The sequence below is a fragment of the Manis javanica genome, chromosome 3, assembly GCF_040802235.1.
Source record: "Manis javanica isolate MJ-LG chromosome 3, MJ_LKY, whole genome shotgun sequence".
NCBI lineage: Eukaryota > Metazoa > Chordata > Mammalia > Pholidota > Manidae > Manis > Manis javanica.
The window spans coordinates 100,956,128-100,982,618 of record NC_133158.1 but is presented as its reverse complement, the minus strand read 5'-3'; the positions used below and the strand labels follow the sequence as shown (position 1 = coordinate 100,982,618).

General features: G+C 38.3%; 1 long non-coding RNA gene across 1 annotated transcript in view; it reads left to right on the top strand.

Annotated features, from left to right (window-relative positions):
• The window catches only part of LOC140848185 (uncharacterized), a 31,520-nt gene that overhangs the window by 3,421 nt on the left and 1,608 nt on the right, over window positions 1-26,491 (top strand). The window contains exon 2 of the long non-coding RNA XR_012128737.1: window positions 5,813-5,856. This is a non-coding gene — a long non-coding RNA (uncharacterized lncRNA). The remainder of the gene's footprint in view (window positions 1-5,812; window positions 5,857-26,491) is intronic.

Sequence of the window (26,491 nt, the reverse complement as noted above, 5' to 3'; positions counted from 1 at the left end):
TCCCCTCTATACCCATTTTGTTAAGAGTTTTTATCATGAATGGTTGTTGAATTTTGTTGAATGTTTTTCAGTATCTATGGAGATGATTATGTGGTTTTTGTCCTTCTTTTTGTTGCTCTGGTGGATGATGTCGATGGATTTTCGAATGTTGTACCATCCTTGCATCCCTGAGATGAATCCCAATGGATCATGTTGTATGATCCTCTTGATGTGTTTTTGAATTCAGTTTGCTAATATTTTGTTGAGTATTTTTGCATCTATGTTCATCAGGGTTATTGGTCTGTAGTTTTCTCTTTTTGTGGTGTCTTTGCCTGATTTTGATATTAGAGTGATGCTGGCTTCATAGAATGAGTTGGGAAGTATTCCCTCCTCTTCTATTTTTTGGAAAACTTTAAGGAGATTGGGTATTATGTCTTCTCTAAATGTCTGATAAAATCCATTTGGTCCAGGAGTTTTGTCCTTGGGTAGTTTTTTGATTACTGATTCAATTTCATTGCTGGTAATTGATCTGTTTAGATTTTCTGTTTCTTTCTGGGTCAGTCTTGGATGGTTGTATTTTTCTAGAAAGTTTTCTATTTCTTATAGGTTATCCAGCTTGTTAGCATATAATTTTTCATAATATTCTCTAATAATTCTTTGTATTTCTGTGGTTTCTGTTATGATTTTTCTTTTCTCATTTCTGATTCTGTTTATGTGTGTAGATTCTTTTTTTCTCTTAATAAATCTGGTTAGGGGTTTATCTATTTTGCTTTTTTTCTCAAAGAACCAGCTCTTGGTTTCATTGTTTTTTTTCTATTGTTTTATTCTTCTGAAATTTTATTTATTTCTTCTCTGATACTTATTATGTCCCTCCTTCTTCTTACTCTGGGCCTAATTTGTTCTTCTTTTTATAGTTTCAATAATTGTGAATTTAGATTATTCATCTGGGATTGTTCTTCCTTCTTGAAACAGGTCTGAATTGCGATTTACTTTCCTCTTAGGACTGCCTTTGTTATGTCCCACAGAAGGTGGGGCTTTGTGCTGTTGTTTTAATTTGTCTCCATATATTGCTTGATCTCTGTTTTAATTTGGTCATTGTTCCATTGATTATTTAGGAGCATGTTGTTAAACCTCTATGTGTTTGTGAGCCTTTTTGTTTCTTTGTACAATTTATTTCTAGTTTTATACTTTTGTAATGTATGTTGTGGGTTGGTAGATTTTCAATCTTTGAATTTACTGAGGTTCTTTTTGTTGCATAGTATGTGGTCTATTCTGGAAAATGTTCCATGTGCACTTGAGAAGAATGTGTATCCTGCTGCTTTTGGATGTAGAGTTCTGTAGATGTCTATTAGGTCCATCTGTTCTGCTGTGTTGTTCAGTGCCTTTGTGTCCTTACTTATTTTCTGTCTGGTGGATCTGTCCTTTGGAGTGAGTGGTGTTTTGAAGTCTCCTAAAATGAATGCATTTCATTCTATTTCCTCCTTTAATTCTGTTCGTATTTGTTTCACATATGTAGGTGATCCTGTATTGTGTGCATAGATATTTATAATGGTTATAACCTCTTGTTGTACTGACCCCTTTATCATTATGTAATGTCGTTCTTTGTCTCTTGTTACTTTCTTTGTTTTGAAGTCTATTTTGTCTGAATCAAGTACTGCAACAACACCTGCTTTTTTCTCCCTATCATTTGCATGTAATATCTTTTTCCATCCCTTCTCTTTTAGTCTGTGCATGTCTTTGGGTTTGAGGTGAGTCTCTTGCAGGCAAGATGGATCTTGCTTTTTTATCCATTATATTATTCTGTATCTTTTGATTGGTGCCTTCAGTCCATTTACATTTAGGGTGATTATTGACAGATATGTACTCATTGTCAATGCAGGTTTTGGATTTGTGGTTACCAAACATTCAAGGATAGCTTCTTTAATATTTAATCTTCTAACTTAACTCACTTATTATGCTATTATAAACACAGTCTAATGATTCTTCACTTCTCTCCCTTCTTTTTTCTCCTCCTCCACTCTTATATGTTAGGTGTTTTATTCTGTACTCTTTTTGTTTCCCTTGACTGATTTTGTGGCTAGCTGATTTTATTTTGCATTTGGTTGGTCTACTTTCTTTGCTGTGGTTTTATTTTCTCTGGTGAGATCTATTTAGCTTTAGGGGCACTTCCATATAGACCAGTCCCTTTAAAGTACACTGTAGAGGTGGTTTGTGGGAGGTAAATTCCCTCAACTTTTGCTTATCTGGGAATTGTTTAGTCCCTGCTTCAAATTTAAATGATAATATTTCTGGATACAATATTCTTGGTTTGAGGCCCTTCTGTTCATTGCATTGATTATATCATGCTATTCCCTTCTGGCCTGTAAGGTTTCTGCTAAGAAGTCAAATGATAGCCTGTTAGGTTTTCCTTTGTAGGTCACCTTTTTTCTCTCTCTGGCTGCTTTTAATTATTCTGTCCTTGTCTGTGATCTTTGCAATTTTAATTATTGTACATCTTGGTGTTGTCCTTCTTTGGTCCCTTGTGTTGGGAGATCTGTGGCCTTCCATGGTCTGAGAGACTATTTCCTTCCCCAGCTTGGGGAAGTTTACAGCAATTATTTCTTCAAAGACACTTTCTATCCCTTTCTCTCTCTCTTTTACTAGTACCTTTATAATGCAAATATTTTTACATTTGCATTTGTCCATAAACAGTTTTGCATTCCATAAACAGTTCTCTTAATATTCTTTCATTCCTACAGATCTTTTTATCTCTCTCTGCCTCAGCTTCTCTGTATTCCTGTTCTCTGATTTCTATTTCATTTACAGTCTCTTCTACCTCATCCAGTCTGCTCTTAAATCATTTCATTGTTTGTTGCATTTCTGATCTCCCTCTGGAATTCTTCCCTTAGCTCTTGCATGTTTCTCTGTAGCTCCATCAGCATGCTTATGTCTTTTATTTTGAATTCTTTTCAGTTTCACCAGGCCCTCTCTCTGGTGTTTCAGGGATTTTGGACTGAACAAGGTTCTTCTGCTATTTCATGATTGTGGAAGTCATCATCGGCAAGTGGCATATGTGTCAGCTGGGAGAAAAAACTCCCTTCCTGCTTGCTGGTCACCTTGCCCATCTCCACTGCCTGTGAAGGTCAACCGCACATAGGGAGCAGCCTCTGGGTTAATCCCCTTAACTGCTGTGTGCCAGGCGGCCCTCAGGATCACCTAGGGCATTGGCAGGGGTTGCAAGTAAGTGGTGTGTGTTCTGCCATGAGAATGGTGCCCCTTCGTGCTTTCCGAACTGTGTGCTGGTCTCTGCTGCCTGTGCTGGGAAACTGCACACAGGTAGTAGCCTCTGGATTAATCCCCTGAGCTTCTGTGGGTGGGATGGCCCTTGGGATGGCCTAGGGCATTGGTGGGGTTGCAGGCAAGCAGTGTGTGTTTTCCATGAGAACAAGCCCCTTTGTGCTTCCCTGACTCTGCATTGGTTTCCTCTGTCTGTGCTGGTCAATGGGTGCAGGGGGCAACCTCTGGGCTAATCCCCTGAGCTGCTGTGGATGAGGAGGCCCTTGGGGTGGCCTATGGCATTGGCGGGGGTTGCAGGCAAGCAGCACATGTTTGCTGCAAGAAAAAAGCCCCTTTCTGCCTTCCAAACCTTGAGCCAATCTCTGCTGTATGTGCCCATCAATTGCGGGCAGGAGGCATCTGCTGGGTCTGGGCTGGTTAGCCACATGCAGGGAGATGTGTGGTTGCTGTGGGCATATATGCTTCTCAGCTGTTCTGCAGCAATGGTGGGTCAGACGGTTTGCTTGCAGTGCTGGCAGGTGGGAGTGAATGGCAGGCTGCTTATCACCATGAGGGGCTTTGGAGCTGTGTCATCACCCAGGTGGTTAGGGTGCCTGAAGTTCCTAAAAGTTCCCATCCTGCTGGGCTGAGTGTGCCAAGAAGATTTTGTGCACCTGTTAAACCCTTGTCCCTTGAAGACTTTTACAGCACCTGCTTTTCTTTTGTTCCAGGGCAGCCGGCTGTGGGAACCTGTTTGCAATCTTAGTCTCAGATTTTGCTTTTCCATTCCTCTAATATCCAGTACACCATGCAACGTGTGTCTGTGCTCCTGGTGCAGATTACTAGGGCTGGTTATTTAGCAGTCCTGTGCTTCTACTCTTTCCCCACTGTGATTCTTTTCTTCCTGCCAGTGAGCTGGGGTGGGGGGAGTTCTCAGGGCCCACCAGGTCACAGATTTGTATCTTACCTTTTTCTGTGAGATGTTGAGTTCTTGAAGATGTATTGTACAGTATGCAGCCTGGTTGGTGTATTGTATCTTCTCATCACTCTTTCAAGAGTAGTTGTATTTGCTGTATTTTTAAAATATATATGGTTTTGGGAGGAGATTTCTGCCACCCTCCTCATGCTGCCATCTTTAGAATCTCCTCCTTGGTGGTGCTTTTTTGCAACCTCTTCCCATCCTTGCTCTCCACAGTGAGTGGCTTTTTTTCCTAAGTGTATTGGTAGTACATTCTACATGCTTTTTCTGTAGGCAAAATTCATATAATTCATCTTGTAATTATAGTCAAATAGCATCAGATGGGCATTTAAGTTGTATAAATTCACAACATCTACTTGCCTGTGAGAGGAATAGTTGAAAAGGTGAGGTGAAAGTGTGGACTTCATGCTGTGAGCATGCTTGAATCTCAAACAGACTATACATGACTATGGAAAGAGAGTTGTGAATTATATTAAGGGATTTTTCTCTTTTCCATCTCTGGCAAAGAAGAGAAATGTAGCATTTATACAGCTGGGCAGGTGGATAATGATGGCTTCCCAAGTAGTATAGGATTTAGAAAGAGATAAAAATTGTCTCTATAAAATGAAAATGATTCTAAGAAATAGGAAGAGCTATAGGAAGAGCTATCAGTTTAATATTTTCATAGATTTGCTAAAGTTTTTCTAGTTGGAAAACATGCTATAATTTCTGAATAAGATCTCTAAAAGGAAATAGATGGCTTACATTATTGAATATATGGTACATTCTTATATACAAGTTATGGAATAAAGTATCTTAAAACCAATATGCTATATTTTACAGAGAATTTAGGGATTTTTATGGGTGACTTTGTAGTATACACATTTGACTTATGCCATGACTTCAGAATTAATAAATCTAGTATACAAGTTTATATGGTAGACTCTGCTTCTTTCTCTATTTTCCAATCTCCAAGCCCACTAAATCTACTATTCTCAGCTGAAGAATCCTTGGCAGGGGGCATATATCAGAATTTCAAAGTGGAGACTTCAAAATACTCCATATGACATCATTTTTCAAATATTCTGATATGTATCTTTAGAGGACTGTTCACAGACATCATTGACTATAGGGAATATAAATTACTGATGGAATAGTTGTTTTACATGGAAATTATATGCTGTAAGAAAGAAAAGGCTGAAGCCACTGCATAAGATCATGTGACTGTATAGGGACTATAGCTTTTGTTATATGTAGTTATCTTCCTTAGCACCAACTGTACCTAGCACAGAGGAGATATGCTCTGGTGGTTAATTTTATGTGTCAAATTGACTGGCTAAGGAATGTCCAAAAAACTGGTAAAATATTATTTCTTGGTGTGTCTGTGAGGGTGTTTCTGGAAGAGATTAGCATTTAAATCAGTAGTGGGCTTAATCTGTTGAGGGCAGGAAGGAGGAGGAAATGCAAATTCTTTCTCTTCTGACACTGGAGCTTCTGGTTCTCAGGCTGTCTCACTGTGGGACTTAACACCAGCGTCTCTCCTCCTGCTCTCCCCTCTCCCACCTCTCTTGGCCCTTGGCCTCAGACTGAATTATACCACTGACTTTCTATCTTCTACAGCTTGCAGAAGAAAGATCATGGGACTCCTGGGCTTCCATAACTATGTGAGTCAAATTCTATAATAAATCTTTTCTTACGTATATTTCTATATATGCTATATATCCTACGGTATTGTTTCTCTGGAGAATTCTAATACACACAGTTTACTTAGTTGAATTTGTTCTCTAAATTGGGCTGATGACTATCTGAATGCCTCTGCAACATTTATCCTTGCTCTAAGAATCTGATTGCTTATTTAATCAGAGAAGAGAGGTATCCTCCTCAGAATGTTGCCTCTAAGTTCCCTTTCTTTGTTCTTCCTTTAGCAGAATTTGTCTATTTACAACTTTTTTTAAAACAAAATTTGTTTGTGTTCCTTTAAAAAATTTTCCTCTCCACCAGTTTCCAGAACTCTGGCCAGCTGACTAAAGTGAATAGTGACACTGCTTCACCTCATCCTTTTCCATTTGTAGAAATATGTGATTCTCTAGTCAATCTTGGGGATAATCTCCATGATCAGGCTTTCTTTTCTAATCTCTACTGATTATGGTGGCCATCCTGGGAACCCTGTCAACATTTTCCATGTCAGTCTCTGGTTGTGGTCTACATGGGTATTCTGGATGTGGGATGATTATACACTCCAATGGCTACTACATAGCTATCATATTAGAGAATTGCTTTTAATATCTATCATGTTATACTATTTATAACATATTTTTCTCGTTTCTTTTCCCACCTAAGTGTAAAAATCTTTTATTTCTATTAATATTCATCTTATTTCAATCTGTATGTACAACTTATTTTATATTTGTAAGCATAATGAATATAATTTTTCATGTGATATGTGGTCCAGAGCAGCACACTCAGTTACTGTGAGGGTCAGGTAGGTAATAATAATGTGGGAAGCTGTCACATAAGAGAACATAGAGTTGCAACTCTGGAAAGAGGAGTGCATGCTTTGACTAAAGGTATTAAAATTTAGCTTAACAACAAAAATGAATTTAAAAATCGTCTACTGGCCTGCTTAATAGCCCCCTTTTAAGTCACTGACAGAATATTAATAACATTGAGGCTCTCAACACTTTTGCTCACTTATTTATTAACAAACATTTATTGAATGCTTCAGAGTTCCTGGTGCTTATTTAGAATGCTGTGACTCTAATTACTAATACTAATACTGATACTAATACTAATCCTGATGCTAAGAATTTGTCTGTTTCAGGTTCTCTAGATCTATGAAAACAGGCAGAAAAATAAATGCCTAATTACAGAGCTATGTGATCAGTGCAATGAAGTGGTGGCTTGCCAGAGAGCTTAAGAACTTAGAAGAGAGGTTGGGTAACAGTTGAGAACTCAGTGCTTAACCAGAGAGCCAACTATTACAGTAGGTAGATGTGAGCAGGGAGGGGAAAGGGGAACTTCAGCCTTTGTTTACCTTTGGCTGGTGTTTACATTCAGTTAGATGCTTGTTTACATTCTAAACATTCCATGTACACTGCTCTCTCAGGATATGGGGAGTGAGAATATGGATAATAGACCAGCTAAAATTAGCTGGTTTCAACATGGAAGAGAAGTTGACCATGAGTTCACATCAAAATACATTATATGCTTATTAGCATGCCAGAAAATCACATCCTGTGATGCCATGACAATTCTGAGGCAGATCATCTAGTGACAAAAATAGGGTGTCCCCTTATTTCCTAGAAATCCCCTCCCTATTCTGAGAAAACCCCGCCCACCCTGATGAATATTCCACCCTCTGCTCAAACACCAGCTGTAAGACCACCCAACTTGATCCCCACCCTGAACCCCATCTCTGGAGCAGGCCTGCATTCCCTCCTTTACATGTTCTTTGTTTTACCTAACTACTCCTTGCTCACCTCTCAGGCATGCGCACACTCCCTCCTTGAGTGTGTACTTTTGCCCCATTAAACTACTCTTTGCCTGCGCCTGCTTCATCTGCTCATGAATTCTTTCCTCCTCAGAGTCAAGGACCCTCCCCTTGAAACTTCACCTAGCACTCAGGGAGGCCTCCCTCGACTGGATTTCCTGACAAAAGTACCTCTTGCTTAAAGCTGGAAAAATAAATTTATGGACTTGGGAATGTAGGAAGGAAAAGTTTTGGAAAGGTAGGCAGGAAACAGATTTTGAAAATTAGCATGTCAAACGTGATTTTTTTTCAAAAAATTTATGTTTAAAAACATTTGTTACATCCATTAAGGTTGGTATAATAAAAAAAGTATTCCTCTTAATGTTGGGGATACTTTGTTCTAGGTTACATTATTCTACAAGTTTTTTTTAAAAAACATTGTTGTTCCATAACTATTCATAATTAAGGTTAAATATTGTTTGTTTGGGGAATACCAGAAAGTACTAACTAGTGGGCTGAGGGAAAAAGAGTGAAGAGAATCATCCTGTGTACCTTTTTGGAATTTCACAATGTACATTTACTCACTAAATGCTCTTCCCCCCACCTTTTTTTATTCTTATTACTATTAACATTCTGTGAACAGTGTTCTGTGGGACAGCAATTTATAAGGTGCTGCTCTGCCCTACAGCAACAGTTACTGAAACATGAAAAGTCATGGTTATCCAGGGTTATTTAGGCTACCCTAGCCCAAACAATAGTACACTTTTAATTCTTTCTTCTACAACTTTTAACAAAAACTTACTGAGTATTTTACCAGTTCTCTTCCATTGAATTAACTTTTTATTGAAGAAGTTTGAGTAGTTGTTTTTGAAATGATACAGCCCCTGTCTGTTATAAATAAAGCCAAATGAAAGGTATTTGCAAAGATTACACAATAGTGTTACAATAATGATAAATTGTGTTCCATTGTTACCACAGGGTGGGTTCTGGTGATATCTGATTAGGTAGTTAATGGTCCAAAACTATAATAAAAAAGAGAGATATTGTTGAGTATTCATTCAATAAAATGAAAATTAGGTCTCTGCCTGCCAAGTGAAAATGTGTGTAATAGCTGGAGAATCATTATGAAAATAATGTGTGAATCTTCAGGCTTGTAGGGGCTTCCAAATGGAGCTAAATTAAATTTTAAAAAGAATAATGAAAAGTGACTGCTTTCCTTTAATTTTGGTAAGCATTTTTCAATCTCTTTGCATTGGTCTTTGTTATAGCAGTGTGCAGATGATTGGGTTGGAAGTTAACCTGTAAAGAGTCTGTTTTCAATTAGAGAAATGTCTAAATCACAGGACACCGCTTATGCATTTTGTTCTTGAAACTCTGTAGAAAAACACAAGCAGGACTCCTTATAGAGATTTTTTTTCTTTTGTGAACTACTTGCTGATCTGCACAGTAATGGTAGCAAACATTGAGGTCTGTGTAACACTCAGGTATGAGCAGTCTCATGTAGGAGAAGAATCAGAGCAAAGGAAACCGAAACTCACACGTGTGAAAAAATTACATTCAGCTTTGATTGACTACCAGAGAGCGAAAAGCCCATTGACAGAACTGGTTAAACTTATTAATATTTAGACATGAGTTAAACTACTAAGCTAAACTGCTCATTAAAATGAATGAGGTAGGGGGGCGGAGCCAGGATGGCAGCATGAGTAGAGCAGTGGAACTCTCCTCCCAAAACCACATAGAATTATGAAAATATAACAAAGACAACTCTTCCTAAAATAGAGACCAGAGGACACAGGACAACATCCAAATCACATACACACCTGCGAGAACCCAGCGCCTCGCAAAGGGGGTAAGATACAAGCACCGGCCCGGCGGGACCTGAGAGCCCCTCCCCCCGGCTCCTGGCGGGTGGAAAGAAACCGGAGCGGTTTTTTTTTTTTTTTTAGCGAGTGCTTTTTGGAAGCCTTAAAGGGACAGGGACCCCAATACCAGGGAAACAGGGCAGTAAGACCGGTGAGCAGGTGCCTGAGACCGGTGCCTGAGGACAAAGAAAATCACACTTTTGTCTCTTTTTTTTTTGGTGAGTGCTTTTTGGAAGCCTTAAAGGGACAGGGACCCCAATACTAGGGAAATAGGGCAGCAAGACCGGTGAGCGGGTGCCTGAGACCGGCGCCTGAGGACAAAGAAAATCATGCGTGTTTCCCATTTTTTTTGGCGAGTGCTTTTTGGAAGCCTTAAAGGGACAAGGACCCCAATACTAGGGAAACAGGGCAGAAAGACCAGTGAGCGGGTGCCTGAGACCGGTGCCTGAGGACAAAGAAAATCGCACGTTTTTCCCTTTTTTTTTGGCGAGTGCTTTTTGGAAGTCTTAAAGGGACAGGGACCCCAATACTAGGGAAACAGGGCAGCAAGACCAGTGAGCAGGCATCTGAGACTGGCACCTGAGGACAAAGAAAATCGCACGTTCTTTTCCTTTTTTTTTTTTTTTTTTCTCTTTCGTTGTTGCTGTTGTTTTGGTTTGGAGAGTTCTTTTTGGAAGTCTTAAAAGGGCAGGACAGGACACTTAGCCCAGAGGCAGGGAATCTGGGGATCTCTGGGCACTCTAGACCCCTGGGCAACAGGGAGCAAGAGGCCCATTATGGAGATAAATAGCCTCGGGGCTTCTCCCACTCCAACGGGGCTCCACCATTTTGAAGGAGCAGCCCCAGCCAGGCCATGCCCACAGCAACAGCGGATATAAACTCCACAGCAACCAGGCAGGTAGCAGAAGCCCGGTCTGCACACAGCTGCCAAGCATAGGCCACTAGAGGTCGCTATTGTCCCAGGAGAGGAAGGCCACAAACCAACAAGAAGGAAAGCTCTTCCAGCTGTCACTCGTACCAGCTCTGCAACTATCTCTATCACCATGAAAAGGCAAAACTACAGGCAGACAAAGATCACAGAGACAACACCTGAGAAGGAGACAGACCTAACCAGTCCTCCTGAAAAAGAATTCAAAATAAAAACCATGAACATGCTGAGAGAGATGCAGAGAAAAATGCAAGAGCAATGGGATGAAGTCCGGAGGGAGATCACAGATGTCAGGAAGGAGATCACAGAAGTGAAACAATCCCTGGAAGGATTTATAAGCAGAATGGAAAAGATGCAAGAGGCCATTGAAGGAATAGAAACCAGAGAACAGGAACGTATAGAAGCTGACATAGAGAGAGATAAAAGGATCTCCAGGAATGAAACAACACTAAGAGAACTATGTGACCAATCCAAAAGGAATAATATTCGTATTATAGGGGTACCAGAATAAGAAGAAAGAGGAAAAGGGATAGAAAGTCTCTTTGAAGAAATAAATGCTGAAAACTTCCCCAAACTGGGGGAGGAAATAATTGAACAGACCACGGAAATACACAGAACTCCCAACAGAAAGGATCCAAGGAGGACAACACCAAGACACATAATAATTAAAATGGCAAGGATCAAGGAAAAGGAAAGAATTTTAAAGGCAGCTAGAGAGAAAAAGGTGACCTATAAAGGAAAACTCATCAGTCTAACATCAGACTTCTCGACAGAAACCCTACAGGCCAGATGAGAATGGCATGATATATTTAATGCAATGAAACAAGGATACTGTATCCAGCCGGACTATCATTTAAATATGATGGTGGGATTAAATAATTCCCAGACATGCAAAAGCTGAGGGAATTTGCTTCCCACAAACCACCTCTACAGGGCATCTTACAGGAACTGCACTAGATGGGAGCACTCCTAAAAAGAGCACAGAACAAAACATACAACATATGAAGAATGGAGGAGGAGGAATAAGAAGGGAGAGAAGAAAAGAATCTCCAGACAGTGTATATAACAGCTCAATAAGCGATCTAAGTTAGGCAGTAAGATACTAAGGAAGCTAACCTTGAACCTTTGGTAACCACGAATCGAAAGCCTGCAATGGCAATAAGTACATATCTCTCAATAGTCACCCTAAATGTAAATGGACTTCATGCACCAATCAAAAGACACAGAGTAATAGAATGATTAAAAAGCAAGACCCATCTATATGCTGCTTACAAGAAACTCACCTCAAACCCAAAGACAAGCACAGACTAAAAGGATGGAAAAACATATTTCAGACAAACAACAGTGAGAAGAAAGCAGGGGTTGCAGTACTAATATCAGACAAAATAGACTTCAAAACAAAGAAAGTAACAAGAGATAAAGAAGGACACTACATAATGATAAAGGGCTCAGTCCAACAAGAGGATATAACCATTCTAAATATATATGCACCCAACACAGGAGCACCAGCATTTGTGAAACAAATACTAACAGAACTAAAGAGGGAAATAGACTGCAATGCATTCATCTTAGGAGACTTCAACACACCACTCACCCCAAAGGATAGATCCACTGGGCAGAAAATAAGTAAGGGCACACAGGAATTGAACAACACACTAGAACAGATGGACCTAACAGACATCTACAGAACTCTACATCCAAAAGCAACAGGATATACATTCTTCTCAAGTGCACATGGAACATTCTCCAGAATAGACCACATACTAGCTCACAAAAAGAGCCTTAGTAAATTCCAAAATATTGAAATTCTACCAACCAATTTTTCAGACCACAAAGGTATAAAAGTAGAAATAAATTCTACAAAGAAAACAAAAAGGCTCACAAACACATGGAGGCTTAACAAGATGCTTCTAAATAATCAATGGATCAATGAACAAATCAAAACAGAGATCAAGGAATATATAGAAACAAATGACAACAACAACACAAAGCCCCAACTTCTGTGGGATGCAGTGAAAGCAGTCTTAAGAGGAAAGTATATAGCGATCCAGGCACACCTGAAGAAGGAAGAACAATCCCAAATGAATAGTCTAACATCACAATTATCGAAACTGGAAAAAGAAGAACAAATGAGGCCTAAAGTCAGCAGAAGGAGGGACATAATAAAGATCAGAGAAGAAATAAACAAAATTGAGAAGAATAAAACAATAGCAAAAATCAATGAAACCAAGAGCTGGTTCTTTGAGAAAATAAACAAAATAGATAAGCCTCCAGCCAAACTTATTAAGAGAAAAAGAGAATCAACACAAATCAACATAATCAGAAATGAGAATGGAAAAATCACGACAGACCCCACAGAAATACAAAGAATTATTAAAGACTACTATGAAAACCTATATGCCAACAAGCTGGAAAACCTAGAAGAAATGGACAACTTCCTAGAAAAATACAACCTCCCAAGACTGACCAAGGAAGAAACACAAAAGTTAAACATACCAATTATGAGCAAAGAAATTGAAACGGTAATCAAAAAACTACCCAAGAACAAAACCCCGGGGTTTTACCTTGGAATTTTATCAGACACACAGAGAAGACATAATACCCATTCTCCTTAAAGTGTTCCAAAAAATAGAAGAGGAGGGAATACTCCCAAACTCATTCTACGAAGCCAACATCACCGTAATACCAAAACCAGGAAAAGACCCCACCAAAAAAGAAAATTACAGACCAATATCCCTGATGAATGTAGATGCAAAAATACTCAATAAAATATTAGCAAACAGAATTCAACAGTATATCAAAAGGATCATACACCATGACCAAGTGGGATTCATCCCAGGGATGCAAGGATGGTACAACATTCGAAAATCCATCAACATCATCCACCACATCAACAAAAAGAAAGACAAAAACCACATGATCATCTCCATAGATGCTGAAAAAGCATTTGACAATATTCAACATCCATTCATGATAAAAACTCTCAGCAAAGTGGGAATAGAGGGCAAGTACCTCAACATAATAATGGCCATATATGATAAACCCACAGCCAACATTATATTGAACAGTGAGAAGCTGAAAGCATTTCTTCTGAGATCAGGAACCAGACAGGGATGCCCACTCTCCCCACTGTTATTTAACATAGTACTGGCGGTCCTAGACATGGCAATCAGACAAAACAAAGAAATACTAGGAATCCAGATTGGTAAAGAAGAAGTTAAACTGTCACTATTTGCAGATGATATGATACTGTACATAAGAAACCCTAAACACTCCACTCCAAAACTACTAGAACTGATATCAGAATACAGCAAAGTTGCAGGATACAAAATTAACACACAGAAATCTGTAGCTTTCCTATACACTAACAATGAACCAATAGAAAGAGAAATCAGGAAAACAATTCCATTCACAATTGCATCAAAAAGAATAAAATACCTAGGAATAAACCTAACCAAAGAAGTGAAAGACTTATACTCTGAAAACTACAAGTCACTCTTAAGAGAAATTAAAGGGGACACTAACAAATGGAACCTCATCCCCTGCTCATGGCTAGGAAGAATTAATAAAGTCAAAATAGCCATCCTGCCTAAAGCAATATACAGATTTGATGCAATCCCTATCAAATTACCAGCAACATTCTTCAATGAGTTTGAACAAATAATTCAAAAATTCATATGGAAACACCAAAGACCCCGTATAGCCAAAGCAATCCTGAGAAAGAAGAATAAAGTAGGGGGGATCTCACTCCCCAACTTGAAGCTCTACTACAAAGCCATAGTAATCAAGACAATTTGGTATTGGCACAAGAACAGAGCCACAGACCAGTGGAACAGATTAGAGACTCCAGACATTAACCCAAACATATATGGTCAATTAATATTTGATAAAGGAGCCATGGACATACAATGGCAAAATGACAGTCTCTTCAACAGATGGTGCTGGCAAAACTGGACAGCTACATGTAGGAGAATGAAACTGGACCATTGTCTAACCCCATATACAAAGGTAAACCAAAAATGGATCAAAGACCTGGATGTAAGTCATGAAATCATTAAACTTTTGTAAAAAAACAAGGCAAAAAAAAAAAGGCAAAAATCTCTTAGACATAAGCATGAGTGACCTCTTCTTGAACATATCTCCCCAGGCAAAGAAAAGAACAGCAAAAATGAGCACGTGGGACTACATTAAGCTGAAAAGCTTCTGTACAGCAAAAGACACCATCAATAAAACAAAAAGGAACCCTACAGTGTGGGAGAATATATTTGAAAATGACAGATCTGATAAAGGTTTGAAGTCCTGAATATATAAAGAGCTCACATGCCTCAACAAACAAAAAACAAATAGCCCAATTAAAAAATGGGCAGAGGAACTGAACAGACAGTTCTCTAAAAAAGAAATACAGATGGCCAACAGACACATGAAAAGATGCTCCATGTCGCTAATTATCAGAGAAATTCAAATTAAAACTACAATGAGGTATCACCTCACACCAGTAAGGATGGCTGCCATCCAAAAGACAAACAACAACAAATGTTGGTGAGGCTGTGGAGAAAAGGGAACCCTCTTACACTGCCAGTGGGAATGTAAATTAGTTCAACCATTGTGGAAAGCAGTATGGAGGTTCATCAAAATGCTCAAAACAGACCTACCATTTGACCCAGGAATTCCACTCCTAGGAATTTACCCTAAGAATGCAGCAATCAAGTTTGAGAAATACAGATGCACCCTATGTTTATCACAGCACTATGTACAATAGCCAAAAATTGGAAGCAACCTAAATGTCCATCGGTTGATGAATGGATAAAGAAGATGTGGTACATATACACAATGGAATACTACTCAGCCATAAGAAGAGGAAAAATCCTACCATTTGCAGCAACATGGATGGAGCTGGAGAGTATTATGCTCAGTGAAATAAGCCAAACGGAGAAAGAGAAATACCAAATGATTTCACTCATCTGAGGAGTATAAGATAAGAACAAAGGAAAAACTGAAGGAACAAAACAGCAGCGGAATTACAGAACCCAAAAATGGACTAAGAGGTAGCAAAGGGAAAGGAACTGGGGAGGATGGGTGGGCAGGGGGGGATAAGGGGGGAAGAAGAAGGGGGGTATTAAGGTTAGCATGCATTGGGGGGAGGGAGAAAGGGGAGGGAGGGCTGTACAACACAGAGAGGACAAGTAGTGATTCTATATTTTGCTATGCTGATGGACAGTGGCCGTAATGTCGTTTTTAGGGGGGACCTGATATAGGGGAGAGCATAGTATTCTTCATGTAAGCATAGATGAAAGATTAAAAAAGAAAAGGGGGATTACTCCTTGATAGGATAAAACAATTGGTAAATCAAAGATTAACCCATGCTTTAAATATCCTTAAAGTTGATCACTTAAAGGGTGTCAGATGATCAGCTATGGAGGTACTCTTTTCTGATAATATTCCTTTCTCTTAATAAAAATAAAAAAAGAAAAGTTGTTCCTGTGTGCTGACCTCCAATGAGTTCTGCACAGTGGTATAGAGGGCATGTCAAAGTGTGGGCAAAGGGTCTGTTTGTTTCTATGCAGAAGATCAAGGCCTAGCTTGGCTACCCAGAAAATGAACTTAGATACGATGACATGAGGAAGAGCTTCCGGCATCAGCACTCTCTGGAGGACTCGTGCCGGGGATAATCATCAAAAAGACTCCATATGATCCAGGCGATGCTGTGGTTGTGGCTGCTTCCACCCCACCGTTTCCTGGACTTGCCATTGGAATGAGGAGGGAGATGTCTAGGCTGGCATGTGCATACAGTGAGACAACGAATTTGACCAGATCTGTGCTGTTGGAACTCAATCAGGAGTTTGGAGGGGTGCAAGTTGTAGCGCTCCAAAATCTTACGACTATAGACTATCTACAGTTAAAAGAACATATGGGATGTGAACAGATCCCAGAAATGGGTTGCTTTAATTTGTCTGATTTCTCTCAGACTGTTCAAGTACAGTTGGACAATATCCATCATATCATAGACTAATTTTCACAAATGCCTAGGGTGCCTAAATGGTTTTCTTGGCTTCACTGGAGATGGCTAGTAATTATAGATTTGCTTTGTTTATGTCACCGTATTCCTATTATGTTAATATGTGTGCGCAAGTTAGTTAGTAGTTTAAAACCTATATATACTTAAGGTACTCTACAAGAAGATATGTCAAAGAAATAATCAATCCTCCCATGTTTTCTTCCATATGTTACCTCTATAGCTTTTCTTCTTCCTTCCTAATTACAACCCTTAAATAGAGTTCGTGCCTCATATCGAATTTACCGAGTATCATAATTCCTCCAGGTGGTAAAGATACCTCGAGACAAGTGCTGGGCATAGAAGCCACAGGGCATAAATCTGCAAAGAAGTAAAAAGCTAACCTTTTCAAACAATATGGCTTCTCTCTCACTTACCAACTTTACATTTCCCTGTATGGCCCCAGAAGATGACTGTAGCCAGAAACAGGTAAGATTCCTCAACGGAGGAACAACCTAAGACAGGCACTGTTGCAGGGGAGCCATCAGGTGAAAAATTGGGGAACAACAGTGGTGAAACTTAGAACCTCATCCCCCCCTGTGTTGAGAGAAAGCTTCTGCATCCATGGATGTTTTATTGCCCTTGTCTAGCTCGGATTAGCACATAGTCTACAGGCACACACCTGATCATCTACAATCGCTCTCTTACAACACTAAACTATGTTTTCTACCTTTATCTTGCATCTACCTACCACTTCAGCAGTTTATTAAAAATAAAAATAATAATAATAATAAAGGGAGAAATGTGGGATCCACATATAAATCAAGTATAAAAATCAAACGAATATTCATATTTGACCTGATTATTTATAGTTCATAATGCGTGATCAAAACCGAAAGTTTCTGTGATGAATGCCCTTGTACTGTTCACCATGTAAGAACTTATTCACTATGTAAGAATTCGTTCACCATGTAAGAACTTGTTCGTTATGCTTCAGAAGATTGGAGACTGACGAGAACTAGGCTTGAGATGGATTAATGATTGTGCATTGAGCATTGACCCCCCACACAGAATTTTATTGTTGTTAACAACCATTTGATCAATAAATATGAGAGATGCCCTCTAAAAAAAAAATGAATGAGGTAGATCTTCATATACTGAGGAAAAATATTCTATTTATTAGAAAAAAGATAAAAAGGAATAAAAGGAGAATGAGGTACAGAACAAAGTGCAAATATGTTCCTATTTTTTGTCTTTAAAAACTGTATAATATATGGGCTTGGGAAATGTTGATTGTTATCTATGAAGAGTGAGACATATCTGGGTTGGAAATTAAAAACTCATTTTTTAGTGTATATACCTTTTTGTACAGGGTATGTGCATGCATATGTGTGTATACTTCTGTGGAGTTATTAAAAAAAAAATACCAACTAGATCGTGACAAGGTCCTCTTGGTGGTGGTGTTGAACTGAGCAACAGAAAGAGTTTTCCTTCTGGACACACTGGATGTCCATGCCCAGAAACATGGTGAGCCTTCCTAGGAGAGGCCATTGGAAGCAGTAAAGAATGGATGGACTGTGGAATCAAGCAGAGTCCAAGTAGAGTATGTTTGAACTTGACTTTTCTAAGCAGCAATTAACTTAATATTGCTGAGCCTTGGTTTCCTTATCTGTAAAATAGAATAACAGCACTTGCCTTCTGGGTTTTTATAAAGCATGTGCCTAGTACAGTGCTTGTTGTTATGGTTTCTGTGTAATGGATTACCATCTTGTTTGTAACTATTTTAAATTTTATTTATTACATTGATCCCAGGCAATATGCCAAAATGTTCTCTTTTTCGGATATCTGAAAGTAATGGTATTTGTGTAGTAAGCAGTAAACTCTTTAAAAAATTTATTAAAATTTTTTTATAGTGAAATACGTATAATAAATGTCACAGTCCTGCGACAATCGTACAGGCTCACCAAGGGATTTGAGGAGACCGAAGAAAAAGCACAAGAGAGTAGGGGAGGGCTGACACTCCTGCGTGTTGCCAGCCAAGCTTTATTTGGGTCCAGAGTATTTATACAGCAAAGAAGCACACTATTCCAGGAAATAGCGTTATCCAATAGACAATCAAGCACAGTTTTGATGTCAGCGGTAGCTGGGCAACGTCAAGAACAATAAGGCTCCTTCAGTTCTTCATGGAATGCCTAAACAGGTTGTTCTTTGTTCTCCATTCCTGCCACATCACCAAGTGGGGGAAGGCAGGCCAGAAGCAGGGGCGGTGTTTCCACACATCCTCAAGGTCTCCCTATTTTCAGAGTAAGGAGTCTTGGCTCGTCCTCAAGGACAAGACATGTTTTTGTGGGCAGATAACTTCCAAGGACTGCACCGGCTGTTCTCAAGCTTGTGCTTTCCCATGCTGCATTCAGACCTGGGGGAAGGTGCTTTCCCATTCTGCCTACAAACATGTAAGAGGACAAAGGCGGTCCCCAACAAATAAAATGCAAAATCTTAGTGTATTCACTCATGTACCCATAGCACGGATCAAGATACCAAACCGTCTCACTAATTTTTCCCCTTTCATCTATTTCACCCAACCTCCACACCTCTCCCACTGTGGCAACCACTGGTCTATTCTCTGTGTTTATGAGTCTATTTCAGTTTTATTTATTTGTTCATTTGTTTCATTTTTTAGATTCCACATACAAATGAAGTCATATGGTACCTGTCTTTCTCAATGGTATTTTTATTTTCAGCTTTTAAAAAAGCCCTCTATGCTGCTTTCCACAGTGGCTGCAATAATTTGCAATTTCACCAGTAGTGTACAAGGGTTCCTTTTTATCCCCATCTTTGTCAACACTTGTTATTTCTTGTCTTGATGATATAAGCCATTCTGACTGGTGTGAGGTTATGTCTCATTGTGGTTTTGATGGTAAACTCTTAACATGTAATATTTTCTTTAGATGTTTCCTCCAAGTGAAGAATAAATCTGTTAACTTTGCTATACTTAGTTGCTGGATTATGCCTCTTTGCCCAATAATATTTTTTTTTGATAGCTACTCATCCAAATTGTGAATTCTAGGGCAATTCTGTTTTTCTTCTTTTACTCTTCCCTCTCTTCCTTCCTTCCCTTTATTTCTTTCTGTTCTCTACTTTGGCAGAAATACTACCTGGAAACCCATTCTCATTTGAGATGTCTGCCTTGAGAAACTCTTTTTTGTGAAAGCAGTCTATTCCTGAGATATGCTTTTATTACTCTTTTTATATTTTCTTACTCTTTACATAGAAAACTATCCACAATACCTTGAGAGACCACATTTTTGAAGAATGCACTCATTGGTTTCTTTTTTTTTCCATATATGCTTCTATCCCACAACCTGAAAAATGAATTTATTACTTTAAGCACTTGACTGTGACCTTATACTATACTATACCTTTGATGGTTAGTTTATATGTTAACTTGGCTAGGCTATAGTTACCCAGTTTTTCAATCAAACACTAATCTAGATGTTGCTCTGAAGAAATTTTGTAGATATAGTTAATATCTGTAATCAGTTGACTTTAAGTAAAAGAGATTATCCTTGATAATGTGGGTAGTCTCATCCAATCAGTTGAAAGGCCTTAAGGGCAAAATGAGTTTCTCTGAGGGAGATGAATTCTGGCTGTTGACTACAGCCTCAGCTTCTGCCTCAGTTTCCAGCTCCGTGGCATTCCCTATAGACCCAGACCCAGGCTTGCCTAGCCAGATGCCACATTGGAGAAGATAAATATATATATATATCCCCACTTGTTCTGTTTATTTGGTGGAGATTTGACTAATACAGAGAGGACCAACAGTGTACTGAGAGTGGAGTCTGCTGTAACAAATACCTAAAAAATGCAGAAGTAGCTTTGGGATCAGATAATATAGAGGCTGCAAGAATTTTGAGGAGTATTATAGAAAAAGTCCAGATTTCTTTGAAGAAACTATTGATAGAAATGTGATTGTTAAAGGTATTTCTGGTGAGATCTCAGAAGGAAAAGAGGAATGTGCTGTTGGAGACTGAAGGAAAGATGATTCTGGTTATAAAGTAGCAGAAAACTTGACTGAATTGTGATCTACTCTTAGGTGGAAAGTAGAACTTATAGGCTACCTATGAACTTGGATATTTAGTTAAAGAGATTTCCAAGCTAGATTTGGAAGATACAGCTCACAGTACAATTCAAGGGGAAAGAGCTAAATTGAGGAAGGAACTCAAGCACAAAGCAATAAGCACTTGATGATTTGGAATACTTTTGGTGTATCCACACTGCATAGGATGCTAAAGTTAGGAAACTGACTATTAGAAAAGCATGTTCTGCAGATAGGGCCAAGGATGTGGCTGGAAACCTTTTGCTGAAGAGATTATGTAATGTATGGATCGAAGCAACCATTTCAGCAGAAGCCACGAATACTGATGGGGTTATCCAGGAAGGTTCTGTTGAACACTCTCTTGTCTAATTGTGTGGATCTCATGAATTACACAGAAGACTGATAAGGTTTTTTAGAATTTTATACCAACTTGGACTGCATGGTTCAAAGTTTGGACAAACTGAAAGAATGTTGGACTCACAATGTTCTACAAATAGGAAGCAGGCTGACAGAGCTACTCAGCTGCACATATATACCACTCTTAGAGAAAAAGAAAGAATGACTGTAAGTGCAGTGCTGCAAATGCAGAGACATGGGCTGACAGTGCCTCTGTAGACCCCGAAGCAGGGACCAGTACAGTGTCCATGGGTCCAGAGGGCAGAGGTTTGAGCTACAGAGGATTTTTCAAGCCTTGAAATCTAATGCAGTTTTTTCTGTTGGGTTTCAAACTTTCTTGGGACTGGTGGTTGCTTTATTTTCCATTTTCTCCCTTTTGGAAGGGGAATGTCTATCTTATGTGTGTCCCACTATTGTATTTTAGGAGCAGACAACTCGTTTTCTAATTTAAAGATCCACAGATGGAAAGGAACTTTGCCCTAGAATGGGTCATTACAGGCAGCCTTACTTAAACCTGATTTAGATGATTAAGAAAGTGAGACTTGGGACTTTTTGAGCTGGTGATATTTAGGTGAGATTTTAGATTTAGAGATGATGCTATAATGGGTAACACTTTGGGGGATGCTGGGATGAAGTTAATGTATTTTGCATGTAAGACTGACATGAACTTGTGGGGGCCAGAGGGCAGACTGTAGTGAATGAATAGCATCCTTTAAATATAAGTGGCCCAAGTCCTAACCCCTGGTATCTCTGAGTATGACTTTATTTGGAAATAGGTTCTTTGCAGATATAATTAAGAATTTCAGGATTAGATTATTCTGGATTAGAGTAGGCCCTAAATCCAACAACAGTGCCCTTGTAAAAAGGAGAGGAAGATTTGAGACATAGAGACACAGAGGAAAACACACAAAGGGGATGGCTGTGTGAAGGTGGAGGCAGATTAATGTGACTGTAAGCTAAGAATGTCAGGGACTCTGAGCTACCAGAAGCTAGGAGAGAGGCATGAAACTCATTCCTCCCTCAGAGCCTCCAGATGGAAACAACCAGCTGACACCTTGATTTCTGATTTACAGCTTCCAAAATTATGAGAGAATAAATTTTTGTTGTTTTAAGGCAGTTTGCGATATTTGTTATGCAACCCTCGAAAATTAATACAGGGAATATTACAGGAAAATAAAATACTCATATTTTTAGGTATATGTTACTCTATTTTTGAGTTGACATTTCAAGGAGGTTGATCATGGAATTTAAGTATTGCCTTAGTTTACTAGAAGTACTTTTCATATTAGGAGAAATATAAGATTGAAGAGTTGTGAGTGGGCAGATGATAAGGGGTCTTGCAAAACAAAGTCAAATGCCTTGGTGACCATTTTCTTTGTTTATGAACCACCAATTCCACCTCAAGTAGGGTTATACCATGCTTTAGACATTTTCTAAAGTGGGTTTTGTTATTTAATCTAAAAAAATAATTTCATTGTGTTTAATGTCTCCAATAAAACACAAATTATGCTGAATACTTTGTAATGTTTACAGTTACTACAAGGTTTTCCCAAGAGTTCCTGAAAGTGTTTCTTTTTCCAAAGGGTATTTATTGACCTGTAAAAATATTTGGGACAATATAGAATCACAAAGTTTTGTAGCTGAAAAGACCCTCAGCTGATGTAATCTAGAGATCCCCCACATTTTTCTTTTGCCAAAGCGTATTGACTTGTATAAACATTTGGGACAATATAGAATCACACAGGTTTGTAGCTGCAAAGACCCAGAGCTGAGGTCATCTAGAGATCCCCACATTTTCTGCACCGGCACAAATGTCAAGGATGATCACGTTCATATTGCAGAACACTTTCACCGCCATACTCTGATCCGAGAAATGCCAGAGTTTTGCAGGGAAGTAAAGTGTAGAGAACTACAGACTTTTTTTTTTTATTCCAACTAGCTTTGTTTTTCCTTTTAAAACCATATACATCGATAGAATAACTAATAAATTTTTAATTAATTGAAGTATAATTTATCAGTTATAATAATTCACAATCACCAAACTACAATGGGTACATAAAGGATATTTCATGAGGTAAAGCAGCCTGTGCATTACGAGCAATTCCACTCTACTTCATTTACTCCACCATAAAGTGGAAGTGATAGTACAACCTTGGAACAGCTGTACATTTTTAAAATGAAAGTATCTGATCTTAATAATTTAACTACTATTAGGTTGAACTACTTGTGATACATTGCCCAATTGCTAATGATATAATAGTGTTATGATACTGGGTTTAGGAACTGTTGCTGCAGTTCATCTCTTTTAGCAGAGAATAAAATTGAAACTTAAAGAGTGACTTAACATTTCATGGTACCCTAATAACAGGATTGGGTTAAGAGAGGGAAGGAAATCAATAGAGAGAGTATGTACTATGTACTTGGTACTGTCCTAGGCATTTTCTACACATAGTCCCAATTTTACAACTCTTCAAGGTAGATGTTATTTTTTTTTCCCCACTGTATAGAGGAGATACTAGATTTTAAGACAGTTTAACAGCTTGTTTAAGAACACACAGCAAATAAGTCACCCAGCAGGGATTTATAAGTTTAAATCTATTATGCTGCTGTGCTAAAATGTAGAACTCATACCTCTTATCTTCAATTGTGTGCTATAAACCACATAAAATTTCTCTCTAACAGAAAAAGTTATAAAAAGGCAAATATGTACACTATTTTCACATACTCAAGATGCATTACTATACACATTGACTTACATTTGTCACATATTTTGCTGATTATCTGAAGAGTAAAGTAGTACTCTCCCTACATATTTGGGTCAATTATTGATAATTATTGACAAAAAAATACCTGGACTAATCAAAAAGAGTCAGAAATGCTAGCAAAATCACTGAAAATGATTGGTCATATTTCCAAACACATCTAGTTGACAATTTTTTCCTTTAATACTAGGTAAATTAAATTGATACTGTGGCACTATGTTGTATTGACCTTAATTTAATCATTAAACAAGTAATTGTTGAGATAATTTAGGTAAAATTGCTTTTTAGTGAATGACATGAGGTTTAAGTGAAGTCTTAAAAAACCTAATACTTTACCTACATTGCTATAACCACTAGATGATTACTCAACTATGCACATTATCATGTCTATATAGTCTTTATGATAAACCTGAACTATAACTGCAGTGATAGATTTCTTTCCCCATATAAACAGCCATTAACTAATTTATTTTGGAAGATGAATGACAAGCTATGAAATTTCTAGTTCAAAGTTGTGTTCAATTACATTTTTTTTATCATAATAGAAGTTATGCTTAAAGATTCCAGAATAATTTTAATTGTGCTATTTCATTTACAAGCTGTCCTTTGTGCTGTCAGGATCCTTTTTATTTTTTTAAACCGCAGATGGCTATATCATATTATTTTATAAAGTATTCACCTTTCACCTGGGAGTCTGAATTTGCTTGGTTGCTTTTACCAATTTTTTTCTAATGAATGTGTTATATCTATCATCAATTGCTTCTATAAATACATCTGTCCATAAATAATAGTTGATTTGTTCAGATAATCCAATTTTTACATTTTCAAATTCACTTTGAAAGTTTAATGAGCTTGAAGTCTTAAGAGATACAGTTTATGTCAATATAAAATGGAGAAGTTACTTAGGAATTAGGTTGATAGTACTGAGCTAACAGAAACTTTTTAAGCTAAAATTCTAAGTCCAGCTGCCACAGGTTGTATCAATTTTCGATAAAAATATTTTGAATGATCAAAATGAAATAGAATTTTTATGCTTTTTTCCTTCAGAGTAAAACTGTAAGTAGTTAAAATGAATATTGTTGTAAAGAAGGTATAAAGGTAAGGCTAATTACTGATATTTTCCTATATGTCACATTGCAGCTGCCTCAAATCCTTTGTGGATTTGTCTAATTAGAAGGAACAAAGAAAGGGAAAGTACATGACTATGCTGTGGTAAACTTCCTCATGCTTGACTTGATAGTCCACAGGAGGGCTTTCAAAAACACCATATAGAGATGTGGAGGAAGCAGGGTTAAGAGAGAGGGAAGTTGAACTGGGACTCACTTATAACAGAAACCTCAGCTCTCCTATGGGGAGATCTGGAATTGTGATTCTTCATAGGATTTCTAATTGAGTCAAAAGAACTGAGTCTTTATACAACCACATCATTTATTGGTTGCAGGCTGCCCCTGAGGAGGCGTCATAATGTAGGGCTCAGTGGCTTCCTTTGGCCAAGGGCAGTTCCTGGAGAGACAGTTATCTGCTTGTTGTCAGCAGGCAGCACCCCAGGAACTAGGAGAATGAGTGGGTGCTGAGAGTCCGATTTGGGTAGCACTGCTAGAATGGAAGACTCACCCACATAAGTGAGCCTTGGCCTTTTTAAAGAATCTTCAATATAAACATCCTGTTGGAGATAATTCAGTAATTTCCCTTGACTCTACAATGAGGGACCTACCTAATTTGAATCTGTTCTTTGGGAAACTGTTAGGTCTTCTGGGTCTCAGTCCCAGGCCAATCCTTTCCACCTCTCCTAATAGGATGCTGGCTGGTCCTGCTTAACATGAAAGTATCTGGCAATGACTGCTGCTTATCTGACTTATTGTCATTGCCAATATCTGTGTATTCCTACATTTTCTGCTACTGGGTCCCATACATGTGAATGGGTACATTACTAGGATGCGAAACAGACAAGGAGTATAATACTCATTTGTCTTCAACACCTTGCTAGGCCTCTGAATGCCTGCTTTACTGTCAGCTGAGCCTTGGCCCTGCTGTAGTGAGTTTGTTTCTTTATGGTCTGGTTTACTCTCTCAGTCTGAAGCAGTATTCAGACTCATTCTGACTTAGCCCTAGACTTATTACACAACATTAAAACAATGGGGAAGTCCGGTACACTGATATTACTATTCATCTGTAGTGTGAAGTTGGAAGAATTTTGCAAGGCAAATTTTGAGCAGTGGTAAAAATGTGCATCATATGTACAAATGGATGAAGTTTTGTGAGTGTTTTAACAATTACACCTAGTACAGCTTTTAGTCAAACTGAACTTAGAGATTGGGGCCTTTATTTCTGAATCCCATATTATACACAATTAATTTTGCGTACATTGAGAGTTTACAACTGTATTGAGAATGAATAGTTCATTGAATTTAACACATTGTGATTCTAAGCCAAAACAAGAGAACTACATAATTCATTAAATCACTCTGCTTTTCACTGTCTTGATTTCTGCTCACCTACATCATTTACAGAAAAAGAGGAAGGAGATGTGAGTTTGTTGATTCTCTCCTTTGTTTTATTTCCAGATTGATTGTTTACATCTCTCTTATCTATTCATTCTAGGTTTAGATTCAATCTGTTAGATGGTAATGCTAAAGCACTTAAAGTATATAAAAACTTAATCAAACCAGCTGAAGTGCAAAAAGAAAGTCATATTTCTGAAGTCTTGAATTCTGAAGTCTTAAATATATGAGTATGCATTGCCAGAACTGTACCCTTAATTTATTCACTCAACATTTAACGAACATCCAATATA